The sequence below is a fragment of the Chiloscyllium punctatum genome, chromosome 26 (assembly GCF_047496795.1).
Source record: "Chiloscyllium punctatum isolate Juve2018m chromosome 26, sChiPun1.3, whole genome shotgun sequence".
Classification (NCBI taxonomy): Eukaryota; Metazoa; Chordata; class Chondrichthyes; order Orectolobiformes; family Hemiscylliidae; genus Chiloscyllium; species Chiloscyllium punctatum.
Window position 1 is genome coordinate 308,524 of NC_092764.1, and position 13,762 is coordinate 322,285.

A 13,762-nucleotide genomic window follows, 5' to 3' on the forward strand; every position below is an offset into this window, starting at 1 on the left:
TGTGTACAGTTCTGGAGTATTGTGTACAGCTCTGGAGTATTGTGTACAGTTCTGGAGTATTGTGTACAGTTCTGGAGTATTGTGTACAGTTCTGGAGTATTGTGTACAGTTCTGGAGTATTGTGTACAATGCTGGAGTATTGTGTACAGTTCTGGAGTATTGTGTACAGTTCTGGAGTATTGTGTACAGTTCTGGAGTATTGTGTACAGTTCTGGAGTATTGTGTACAATGCTGGAGTATTGTGTACAGTTCTGGAGTATTGTGTACAGCTCTGGAGTATTGAGTACAATACTGGAGTATTGGGTACAGGTCTGGAGTGTTGTGTACAGTTCTGGAGTGTTTTTGACAGCTCTGGAGTATTGTGTACAGTTCTGGAGTATTGTGTACAGTGCTGGTGTATTGTGTACAGTGCTGGCGTATTGTGTACAGTGCTGAATTATTGTGTACAGCTCTGGAGTGTTGTGTACAGTGCTGGAGTATTGTGTACAGTTCTGGAGTATTGTGTACAGTTCTGCTGTATTGTGTACAGTGCGGGAGTATTGTGTAACAGCTCTGGAGTGTTGTGTACAGTGCTCGAGTATTGTGAACAGTTCTGGAGTATTGTGTACAGTTCTGCTGTATTGTGTACAGTTCTGCTGTATTGTGTACAGTGCGGGAGTATTGTGTACAGCTCTGGAGTGTTGTGTACAGTGCTCGAGTATTGTATACAGTTCTAGAATATTGTGTACCGCTCTGGAGAATTGTGTACAGTTCTGGAGTATTGTGTGCAGCTCTGGAGTATTGTGTACAGTTCTGGAGTATTGTGTTCAGTTCTGGAGCATTGTGTACAGCTCTGGAGTATTGTGTGCAGTTCTGGAGTATTGTGGACAGCTCTGGAGTATTGTATCCAATTCTGGAGGATTGTGCGCAGTTGTGGAGTATTGTGTACAGTGCTGGAGTATTGTGAACAGTTCTGGAGTATTGTAAACAGTTCTGGAGTATTGTGTTCAGTTCTGGAGCATTGTGTACAGTTCTGGAGTATTGTGTAAAATGCTGGAGTATTGGGTACAGGTCTGGAGTATTGTGTACAGTTCTGGAGTATTGTGTACAGTTCTGGAGTATTGTGTACAGTTCTGGAGTGTTTTTGACAGCTCTGGAGTATTGTGTACAGTTCTGGAGTATTGTGTTCAGTTCTGGAGCATTGTGTACAGCTCTGGAGTATTGTGTACAGTTCTGGAGTATTGTGTGCAGCTCTGGAGTATTGTGTACAGTTCTGGAGTATTGTGTTCAGTTCTGGAGCATTGTGTACAGCTCTGGAGTATTGTGGACAGCTCTGGAGTATTGTATCCAATTCTGGAGGATTGTGCGCAGTTGTGGAGTATTGTGTACAGTGCTGGAGTATTGTGAACAGTTCTGGAGTATTGTGAACAGTTCTGGAGTATTGTGTTCAGTTCTGGAGCATTGTGTACAGCTCTGGAGTATTGTGTGCATTTCTGGAGTATTGTGAACAGTTCTGGAGTAGTGTGTGCAGTTCAGGAGTATTGTGTACGGCTCGGGAGTATTGAGTGCAGTTCTGGAGGATTGTGTACAGCTCTGGAGTATTGTGTACAGTTCTGGAGTATTGTATCCAATTCTGGAGGATTGTGCGCAGTTGTGGAGTATTGTGTACAGTTCTGGAGTATTGTATTCAGTTCTGGAGCATTGTGTACGGCTCTGGAGTATTGTGTACAGTTCTGGAGTATTGTGTGTAGCTCTGGCATATTGTGTACAGTTCTGGAGAGTTGTGTTCAGTTCTGGAGCATTGTGTACAGCTCTGGAGTATTGTGTGCATTTCTGGAGTATTGTGTACAGCTCTGGAGTATGGTGTACCGTTCTGGAGTATTGTGTGTAGCTCTGGAGTATTGTGTGTAGCTCTGGAGTATTGTGTACAGTTCTGGAGAATTGTGTTCAGTTCTGGAGCATTGTGGACAGCTCTGGAATATTGTCTGCAGATCTGGAGTATTGTGTGTAGCTCTGGCATATTGTGTACAGTTCTGGAGAGTTGTGTTCAGTTCTGGAGCATTGTGTACAGCTCTGGAGTATTGTGTGCATTTCTGGAGTATTGTGTACAGCTCTGGAGTATGGTGTACCGTTCTGGAGTATTGTGTGTAGCTCTGGAGTATTGTGTGTAGCTCTGGAGTATTGTGTACAGTTCTGGAGAATTGTGTTCAGTTCTGGAGCATTGTGGACAGCTCTGGAATATTGTCTGCAGATCTGGAGAATTGTGTGCAGTTCCTGCATATTGTGTACTGTTCTGGAGTATTGTCTGCAGCTCTGGAGTATTGTGTACAGCTCTGGAATATTGACTGCAATACTGGAGTATTGGGTACAGCTCTGGAGTATTGTGTACAGTTCTGGAGTACTGTGTACAGCTCTGGAGTATTGTGTACAGTTCTGGAGTATTGTGTACAATGCTGGAGTATTGTGTACAGTTCTGGAGTATTGTGTACAGTTCTGGAGTATTGTGTACAATGCTGGAGTATTGTGTACAGTTCTGGAGTATTGTGTACAGTTCTGGAGTATTGTGTACAATGCTGGAGTATTGTGTACAGTTCTGGAGTATTGTGTACAGTTCTGGAGTATTGTGTACAATGCTGGAGTATTGAGTACAATCCTGGAGTATTGGGTACAGGTCTGGAGTGTTGTGTACAGTTCTGGAGTGTTTTTGACAGCTCTGGAGTATTGTGTACAGTTCTGGAGTATTGTGTACAGTGCTGGTGTATTGTGTACAGCTCTGGAGTATTGTGTACAGTGCTGAAGTATTGTGTACAGTGCTGAAGTATTGTGTACAGCTCTGGAGTGTTGTGTACAGTGCTGGAGTATTGTGTACAGTTCTGGAGTATTGTGTACAGTGCTGGAGTATTGTGTACAGTTCTGGAGTATTGTGTACAGTTCTGCTGTATTGTGTACAGTGCGGGAGTATTGTGTAACAGCTCTGGAGTGTTGTGTACAGTGCTCGAGTATTGTGAACAGTTCTGGAGTATTGTGTACAGTTCTGCTGTATTGTGTACAGTTCTGCTGTATTGTGTACAGTGCGGGAGTATTGTGTACAGCTCTGGAGTGTTGTGTACAGTGCTCGAGTATTGTATACAGTTCTAGAATATTGTGTACCGCTCTGGAGTATTGTGTACAGTTCTGGAGTATTGCGTGCAGCTCTGGAGTATTGTGTACAGTTCTGGAGTATTGTGTTCAGTTCTGGAGCATTGTGTACAGCTCTGGAGTATTGTGTGCAGTTCTGGAGTATTGTGGACAGCTCTGGAGTATTGTATCCAATTCTGGAGGATTGTGCGCAGTTGTGGAGTATTGTGTACAGTGCTGGAGTATTGTGAACAGTTCTGGAGTATTGTAAACAGTTCTGGAGTATTGTGTTCAGTTCTGGAGCATTGTGTACAGTTCTGGAGTATTGTGTAAAATGCTGGAGTATTGGGTACAGGTCTGGAGTATTGTGTACAGTTCTGGAGTATTGTGTACAGTTCTGGAGTATTGTGTACTGTGCTGGAGTATTGAGTTCAATACTGGAGTATTGGGTACAGGTGTGGAGTGTTGTGTACAGTGCTGGAGTAGTGTGTACAGTTCTGGAGTGTTTTTGACAGCTCTGGAGTATTGTGTACAGTTCTGGAGTATTGTGTACAGTTCTGGAGTATTGTGTACAATGATGGAGTATTGTGTACAGTTCTGGAGTATTGTGTACTGTGCTGGAGTATTGAGTTCAATACTGGAGAATTGGGTACAGGTCTGGAGTGTTGTGTACAGTGCTGGAGTAGTGTGTGCAGTTCTAGATTATTGTGTACAATGCTGTAGTATTGTGTACAGCGCTGGAGTATTGTGTACAGTTCTGGAGTGTTTTTGACAGCTGTGGAGTATTGTGTACAGTTCTGGAGTACTGTGAACAGTTCTGGAGTATTGTGTACAGTGCTGGCGTATTGTGTACAGTGCTGAAGTAATGTGTACAGCTCTGGAGTGTTGTGTATGGTTTTGGAGTATTGTGTGCAGCTCTGGAGTATTGTGGACAGTTCTGGAGTATTGTGTTCAGTTCTGGAGCATTGTGTACAGCTCTGGAGTATTGTGTACAGTTCTGGAGTATTGTGTGCAGCTCTGGAGTATTGTGTACAGTTCTGGAGTATTGTGTTCAGTTCTGGAGCATGGTGTACAGCTCTGGATTATTGTGGACAGCTCTGGAGTATCGTGGACAGCTCTGGAGTATTGTATCCAATTCTGGAGGATTGTGCGCAGTTGTGGAGTATTGTGTACAGTGCTGGAGTATTGTGAACAGTTCTGGAGTATTGTGTTCAGTTCTGGAGCATTGTGTACAGCTCTGGAGTATTGTGTGCATTTCTGGAGTATTGTGAACAGTTCTGGAGTAGTGTGTGCAGTTCAGGAGTATTGTGTACGGCTCGGGAGTATTGAGTGCAGTTCTGGAGGATTGTGTACAGCTCTGGAGTATTGTGTACAGTTCTGGAGTATTGTATCCAATTCTGGAGGATTGTGCGCAGTTGTGGAGTATTGTGTACAGTTCTGGAGTATTGTATTCAGTTCTGGAGCATTGTGTACAGCTCTGGAGTATTGTGTACAGTTCTGGAGTATTGTGTGTAGCTCTGGCATATTGTGTACAGTTCTGGAGAATTGTGTTCAGTTCTGGAGCATTGTGTACAGCTCTGGAGTATTGTGTGCATTTCTGGAGTATTGTGTACAGCTCTGGAGTATGGTGTACCGTTCTGGAGTATTGTGTGTAGCTCTGGAGTATTGTGTGTAGCTCTGGAGTATTGTGTACAGTTCTGGAGAATTGTGTTCAGTTCTGGAGCATTGTGGACAGCTCTGGAATATTGTCTGCAGATCTGGAGAATTGTGTGCAGTTCCTGCATATTGTGTACTGTTCTGGAGTATTGTCTGCAGCTCTGGAGTATTGTGTACAGCTCTGGAATATTGAGTGCAATACTGGAGTATTGGGTACAGCTCTGGAGTATTGTGTACAGTTCTGGAGTATTGTGTACAGTTCTGGAGTATTGTGTACAATGCTGGAGTATTGTGTACAGTTCTGGAGTATTGTGTACAATGCTGGAGAATTGTGTACAGTTCTGGAGTATTGTGTACAGTTCTGGAGTATTGTATTCAGTTCTGGAGCATTGTGTACGGCTCTGGAGTGTTGTGTACAGTTCTGGAGTATTGTGTGTAGCTCTGGCATATTGTGTACAGTTCTGGAGAATTGTGTTCAGTTCTGGAGCATTGTGTACAGCTCTGGAGTATTGTGTGCATTTCTGGAGTATTGTGTACAGCTCTGGAGTATGGTGTACCGTTCTGGAGTATTGTGTGTAGCTCTGGAGTATTGTGTGTAGCTCTGGAGCATTGTGTACAGTTCTGGAGTATTGTGTGTAGCTCTGGAGTATTGTGTACAGTTCTGGAGAATTGTGTTCAGTTCTGGAGCATTGTGGACAGCTCTGGAATATTGTCTGCAGATCTGGAGAATTGTGTGCAGTTCCTGCATATTGTGTACTGTTCTGGAGTATTGTCTGCAGCTCTGGAGTATTGTGTTCAGCTCTGGAATATTGACTGCAATACTGGAGTATTGTGTACAGCTCTGGAGTATTGTGTACAGTTCTGGAGTATTGTGTACAATGCTGGAGTATTGTGTACAGTTCTGGAGTATTGTGTACAGTTCTGGAGTATTGTGTACAATGCTGGAGTATTGTGTACAGTTCTGGAGTATTGTGTACAGTTCTGGAGTATTGTGTACAATGCTGGAGTATTGAGTACAATACTGGAGTATTGGGTACAGGTCTGGAGTGTTGTGTACAGTTCTGGAGTGTTTTTGACAGCTCTGGAGTATTGTGTACAGTTCTGGAGTATTGTGTACAGTGCTGGTGTATTGTGTACAGTGCTGGCGTATTGTGTACAGTGCTGAAGTATTGTGTACAGCTCTGGAGTGTTGTGTACAGTGCTGGAGTATTGTGTACAGTTCTGGAGTATTGTGTACAGTTCTGGAGTATTGTGTACTGTGCTGGAGTATTGTGTGCAGCTCTGGAATATTGTGTACAGTTCTGGAGTATTGTGTTCAGTTCTGGAGCATTGTGTACAGCTCTGGAGTATTGTGGACAGCTCTGGAGTATTGTATCCAATTCTGGAGGATTGTGCGCAGTTGTGGAGTATTGTGTACAGTTCTGGAGTATTGTGAACAGTTCTGGAGTATTGTGAACAGTTCTGGAGTATTGTGTTCAGTTCTGGAGCATTGTGTACAGCTCTGGAGTATTGTGTGCATTTCTGGAGTATTGTGAACAGTTCTGGAGTAGTGTGTGCAGTTCAGGAGTATTGTGTACGGCTCGGGAGTATTGAGTGCAGTTCTGGAGGATTGTGTACAGCTCTGGAGTATTGTGTACAGTTCTGGAGTATTGTATCCAATTCTGGAGGATTGTGCGCAGTTGTGGAGTATTGTGTACAGTTCTGGAGTATTGTATTCAGTTCTGGAGCATTGTGTACAGCTCTGGAGTATTGTGTACAGTTCTGGAGTATTGTGTGTAGCTCTGGCATATTGTGTACAGTTCTGGAGAGTTGTGTTCAGTTCTGGAGCATTGTGTACAGCTCTGGAGTATTGTGTGCATTTCTGGAGTATTGTGTACAGCTCTGGAGTATGGTGTACCGTTCTGGAGTATTGTGTGTAGCTCTGGAGTATTGTGTGTAGCTCTGGAGTATTGTGTACAGTTCTGGAGAATTGTGTTCAGTTCTGGAGCATTGTGGACAGCTCTGGAATATTGTCTGCAGATCTGGAGAATTGTGTGCAGTTCCTGCATATTGTGTACTGTTCTGGTGTATTGTCTGCAGCTCTGGAGTATTGTGTACAGCTCTGGAATATTGAGTGCAATACTGGAGTATTGGGTACAGCTCTGGAGTATTGTGTACAGTTCTGGAGTATTGTGTACAGTTCTGGAGTATTGTGTACAATGCTGGAGTATTGTGTACAGTTCTGGAGTATTGTGTACAGTTCTGGAGTATTGTGTACAATGCTGGAGTATTGTGTACAGTTCTGGAGTATTGTGTACAGTTCTGGAGTATTGAGTACAATGCTGGAGTATTGTGTACAGTTCTGGAGTATTGTGTACAATGCTGGAGTATTGAGTACAATACTGGAGTATTGGGTACAGGTCTGGAGTGTTGTGTACAGTTCTGGAGTGTTTTTGACAGCTCTGGAGTATTGTGTACAGTTCTGGAGTATTGTGTACAGTTCTGGAGTATTGTGTACGGCTCTGGAGTATTGAGTGTAATACTGGAGTATTGTGTACTGTGCTGGAGTATTGAGTTCAATACTGGAGTATTGGGTACAGGTGTGGAGTGTTGTGTACAGTGCTGGAGTAGTGTGTGCAGTTCTAGATTATTGTGTACAATGCTGTAGTATTGTGTACAGCGCTGGAGTATTGTGTACAGTTCTGGAGTGTTGTGTACAGTACTGGAGTGTTTTTTGACAGCTCTGGAGTATTGTGTACAGTTCTGGAGTATTGTGTACAGTGCTGGTGTATTGTGTACAGTGCTGGCGTATTGTGTACACTGCTGAAGTATTGTGTACAGCTCTGGAGTGTTGTGTACAGTGCTGGAGTATTGTGTACAGTTCTGGAGTATTGTGTACAGTTCTGCTGTATTGTGTACAGTGCGGGAGTATTGTGTAACAGCTCTGGAGTGTTGTGTACAGTGCTCGAGTATTGTGAACAGTTCTGGAGTATTGTGAACAGTTCTGGAGTATTGTGTACAGTTCTGCTGTATTGTGTACAGCTCTGGAGTGTTGTGTACAGTGCGGGAGTATTGTGTACAGCTCTGGAGTGTTGTGTACAGTGCTCGAGTATTGTATACAGTTCTAGAATATTGTGTACCGCTCTGGAGTATTGTGTACAGTTCTGGAGTATTGTGTGCAGCTCTGGAGTACTGTGTACAGTTCTGGAGTATTGTATTCAGTTCTGGAGCATTGTGTACAGCTCTGGAGTATTGTGTGCAGTTCTGGAGTATTGTGGACAGCTCTGGAGTATTGTATCCAATTCTGGAGGATTGTGCGCAGTTGTGGAGTATTGTGTACAGTGCTGGAGTATTGTGAACAGTTCTGGAGTATTGTAAACAGTTCTGGAGTATTGTGTTCAGTTCTGGAGCATTGTGTACAGTTCTGGAGTATTGTGTACAGTTCTGGAGTATTGTGTACAGTTCTGGAGTATTGTGTACAGTTCTGGAGTATTGTGTACAGTTCTGGAGTATTGTGTACTGTGCTGGAGTATTGTGTACAGCTCTGGAGTGTTTTTGACAGCTCTGGAGTATTGTGTACAGCTCTGGAGTATTGTGTACAGCTCTGGAGTATTGTGTACAGCTCTGGAGTGTTGTGTACAGCTCTGGAGTGTTGTGTACAGTGCTGGAGTAGTGTGTGCAGTTCTAGTTTATTGTGTACAATACTGGAGTATTGTGTACAGCTCTGGAGTATTGTGTACAGTTCTGGAGTATTGTGTGCCGCTCGGGAGTATTGTGTACAGCTCTGGAGTATTGTGTACTGTGCTGGAGTGTTGTGTACAGTTCTGGAGCATTGTGTACAGATCTGGAGTAATGTGAACAGTTCTGGAATATTGCGTGCAGTTCTGGAGTCTTGTGTACAGCCCTGGAGTATTGTGTACAGTTCTGGAGCATTGTGTACAGATCTGGAGTAATGTGAACAGTTCTGGAGTATTGTGTTCAGTTCTGGAGCATTGTGTACAGCTCTGGAGTATTGTGTGCATTTCTGGAGTATTGTGTACGGCTTGGGAGTATTGTCTGCAGCTCTGGAGTATTGTGTACAGCTCTGGAGTATTGAGTGTAATACTGGAGCATTGGGTACAGCTCTGGAGTATTGTGTACAGTTCTGGAGTATTGTGTACAGTTCTGGAGTATTGTGTACAATGCTGGAGTATTGTGTACAGTTCTGGAGTATTGTGTACAGTTCTGGAGTATTGAGTTCAATACTGGAGTATTGGGTACAGGTCTGGAGTGTTGTGTACAGTGCTGGAGTAGTGTGTGCAGTTCTAGATTATTGTGTACAATGCTGGAGTATTGTGTACAGCGCTGGAGTATTGTGTACAGTTCTGGAGTGTTTTTGACAGCTGTGAAGTATTGTGTACAGTTCTGGAGTACTGTGAACAGTTCTGGAGTATTGTGTACAGTGCTGGTGTATTGTGTACAGTGCTGGCGTATTGTGTACAGTGCTGAAGTAATGTGTACAGCTCTGGAGTGTTGTGTATAGTTTTGGAGTATTGTGTGCAGCTCTGGAGTATTGTGGACAGTTCTGGAGTATTGTGTTCAGTTCTGGAGCATTGTGTACAGCTCTGGAGTATTGTGTACAGTTCTGGAGTATTGTGTGCAGCTCTGGAGTATTGTGTACAGTTCTGGAGTATTGTGTTCAGTTCTGGAGCATTGTGTACAGCTCTGGAGTATTGTGTGCAGTTCTTGAGTATTGTGGACAGCTCTGGAGTATTGTGTACAGTTCTGGAGTATTGTGTACAATTCTGGAGTATTGTGTAAAATGCTGGAGTATTGTGAACAGTTCTGGAGTATTGTGAACAGTTCTGGAGTATTGTGTTCAGTTCTGGAGCATTGTGTACAGCTCTGGAGTATTGTGTGCATTTCTGGAGTATTGTGAACAGTTCTGGAGTAGTGTGTGCAGTTCAGGAGTATTGTGTACGGCTCGGGAGTATTGAGTGCAGTTCTGGAGGATTGTGTACAGCTCTGGAGTATTGTGTACAGTTCTGGAGTATTGTATCCAATTCTGGAGGATTGTGCGCAGTTGTGGAGTATTGTGTACAGTGCTGGAGTATTGTGAACAGTTCTGGAGTATTGTGAACAGTTCTGGAGTATTGTGTTCAGTTCTGGAGCATTGTGTACAGCTCTGGAGTATTGTGTGCATTTCTGGAGTATTGTGAACAGTTCTGGAGTAGTGTGTGCAGTTCAGGAGTATTGTGTACGGCTCGGGAGTATTGAGTGCAGTTCTGGACGATTGTGTACAGCTCTGGAGTATTGTGTACAGTTCTGGAGTATTGTATCCAATTCTGGAGGATTGTGCGCAGTTGTGGAGTATTGTGTACAGTTCTGGAGTATTGTGTGTAGCTCTGGCATATTGTGTACAGTTCTGGAGAGTTGTGTTCAGTTCTGGAGCATTGTGTACAGCTCTGGAGTATTGTGTGCATTTCTGGAGTATTGTGTACAGCTCTGGAGTATGGTGTACCGTTCTGGAGTATTGTGTGTAGCTCTGGAGTATTGTGTGTAGCTCTGGAGTATTGTGTACAGTTCTGGAGAATTGTGTTCAGTTCTGGAGCATTGTGGACAGCTCTGGAATATTGTCTGCAGATCTGGAGAATTGTGTGCAGTTCCTGCATATTGTGTACTGTTCTGGAGTATTGTCTGCAGCTCTGGAGTATTGTGTACAGCTCTGGAATATTGACTGCAATACTGGAGTATTGGGTACAGCTCTGGAGTATTGTGTACAGCTCTGGAGTATTGTGTACAGTTCTGGAGTATTGTGTACAGCTCTGGAGTATTGTGTACAGTTCTGGAGTATTGTGTACAATGCTGGAGTATTGTGTACAGTTCTGGAGTATTGTGTACAGTTCTGGAGTATTGTGTACAATGCTGGAGTATTGTGTACAGTTCTGGAGTATTGTGTACAGTTCTGGAGTATTGTGTACAATGCTGGAGTATTGTGTACAGTTCTGGAGTATTGTGTACAGTTCTGGAGTATTGTGTACAATGCTGGAGTATTGAGTACAATACTGGAGTATTGGGTACAGGTCTGGAGTATTGTGTACAGTTCTGGAGTGTTTTTGACAGCTCTGGAGTATTGTGTACAGTTCTGGAGTATTGTGTACAGCTCTGGAGTATTGTGTACAGTTCTGGAGTATTGTGTACAGTGCTGGTGTATTGTGTACAGTGCTGGCGTATTGTGTACAGTGCTGAAGTATTGTGTACAGCTCTGGAGTGTTGTGTACAGTGCTGGAGTATTGTGTACAGTTCTGGAGTATTGTGTACAGTTCTGCTGTATTGTGTACAGTGCGGGAGTATTGTGTAACAGCTCTGGAGTGTTGTGTACAGTGCTGGAGTATTGTGAAGAGTTCTGGAGTATTGTGTACAGTTCTGCTGTATTGTGTACAGTTCTGCTGTATTGTGTACAGTGCGGGAGTATTGTGTACAGCTCTGGAGTGTTGTGTACAGTGCTCGAGTATTGTATACAGTTCTAGAATATTGTGTACCGCTCTGGAGTATTGTGTACAGTTCTGGAGTATTGCGTGCAGCTCTGGAGTATTGTGTACAGTTCTGGAGTATTGTGTTCAGTTCTGGAGCATTGTGTACAGCTCTGGAGTATTGTGTGCAGTTCTGGAGTATTGTGGACAGCTCTGGAGTATTGTATCCAATTCTGGAGGATTGTGCGCAGTTGTGGAGTATTGTGTACAGTGCTGGAGTATTGTGAACAGTTCTGGAGTATTGTAAACAGTTCTGGAGTATTGTGTTCAGTTCTGGAGCATTGTGTACAGTTCTGGAGTATTGTGTAAAATGCTGGAGTATTGGGTACAGGTCTGGAGTATTGTGTACAGTTCTGGAGTATTGTGTACAGTTCTGGAGTATTGTGTACTGTGCTGGAGTATTGAGTTCAATACTGGAGTATTGGATACAGGTGTGGAGTGTTGTGTACAGTGCTGGAGTAGTGTGTACAGTTCTGGAGTGTTTTTGACAGCTCTGGAGTATTGTGTACAGTTCTGGAGTATTGTGTACAGTTCTGGAGTATTGTGTACAATGATGGAGTATTGTGTACAGTTCTGGAGTATGGTGTACTGTGCTGGAGTATTGAGTTCAATACTGGAGTATTGGGTACAGGTCTGGAGTGTTGTGTACAGTGCTGGAGTAGTGTGTGCAGTTCTAGATTATTGTGTACAATGCTGTAGTATTGTGTACAGCGCTGGAGTATTGTGTACAGTTCTGGAGTGTTTTTGACAGCTGTGGAGTATTGTGTACAGTTCTGGAGTACTGTGAACAGTTCTGGAGTATTGTGTACAGTGCTGGTGTATTGTGTACAGTGCTGGCGTATTGTGTACAGTGCTGAAGTAATGTGTACAGCTCTGGAGTGTTGTGTATGGTTTTGGAGTATTGTGTGCAGCTCTGGAGTATTGTGGACAGTTCTGGAGTATTGTGTTCAGTTCTGGAGCATTGTGTACAGCTCTGGAGTATTGTGTACAGTTCTGGAGTATTGTGTGCAGCTCTGGAGTATTGTGTACAGTTCTGGAGTATTGTGTACAGTTGTGGAGTATTGTGTACAGTGCTGAAGTATTGTGTACAGCTCTGGAGTATAGTGGACAGTTCTGGAGTATTGTGTTCAGTTCTGGAGCATTGTGTACAGCTCTGGAGTATTGTGTGCATTTCTGGAGTATTGTGAACAGTTCTGGAGTAGTGTGTGCAGTTCAGGAGTATTGTGTACGGCTCGGGAGTATTGAGTGCAGTTCTGGAGGATTGTGTTCAGCTCTGGAGTATTGTGTACAGTTCTGGAGTATTGTATCCAATTCTGGAGGATTGTGCGCAGTTGTGGAGTATTGTGTACAGTTCTGGAGTATTGTATTCAGTTCTGGAGCATTGTGTACAGCTCTGGAGTATTGTGTACAGTTCTGGAGTATTGTGTGTAGCTCTGGCATATTGTGTACAGTTCTGGAGAATTGTGTTCAGTTCTGGAGCATTGTGTACAGCTCTGGAGTATTGTGTGCATTTCTGGAGTATTGTGTACAGCTCTGGAGTATGGTGTACCGTTCTGGAGTATTGTGTGTAGCTCTGGAGTATTGTGTGTAGCTCTGGAGTATTGTGTACAGTTCTGGAGAATTGTGTTCAGTTCTGGAGCATTGTGGACAGCTCTGGAATATTGTCTGCAGATCTGGAGAATTGTGTGCAGTTCCTGCATATTGTGTACTGTTCTGGAGTATTGTCTGCAGCTCTGGAGTATTGTGTACAGCTCTGGAATATTGAGTGCAATACTGGAGTATTGGGTACAGCTCTGGAGTATTGTGTACAGTTCTGGAGTATTGTGTACAGTTCTGGAGTATTGTGTACAATGCTGGAGTATTGTGTACAGTTCTGGAGTATTGTGTACAATGCTGGAGTATTGTGTACAGTTCTGGAGTATTGTGTGTAGCTCTGGAGTATTGTGTGTAGCTCTGGAGCATTGTGTACAGTTCTGGAGTATTGTGTGTAGCTCTGGAGTATTGTGTACAGTTCTGGAGAATTGTGTTCAGTTCTGGAGCATTGTGGACAGCTCTGGAATATTGTCTGCAGATCTGGAGAATTGTGTGCAGTTCCTGCATATTGTGTACTGTTCTGGAGTATTGTCTGCAGCTCTGGAGTATTGTGTTCAGCTCTGGAATATTGACTGCAATACTGGAGTATTGGGTACAGCTCTGGAGTATTGTGTACAGTTCTGGAGTATTGTGTACAATGCTGGAGTATTGTGTACAGTTCTGGAGTATTGTGTACAGTTCTGGAGTATTGTGTACAATGCTGGAGTATTGTGTACAGTTCTGGAGTATTGTGTACAGTTCTGGAGTATTGTGTACAATGCTGGAGTATTGAGTACAATACTGGAGTATTGTGTACAGTTCTGGAGTATTGTGTACAATGCTGGAGTATTGAGTACAATACTGGAGTATTGGGTACAGGTCTGGAGTGTTGTGTACAGTTCTGGAGTGTTTTTGACAGCTCTGGAGTATTGTGTACAGTTCTGGAG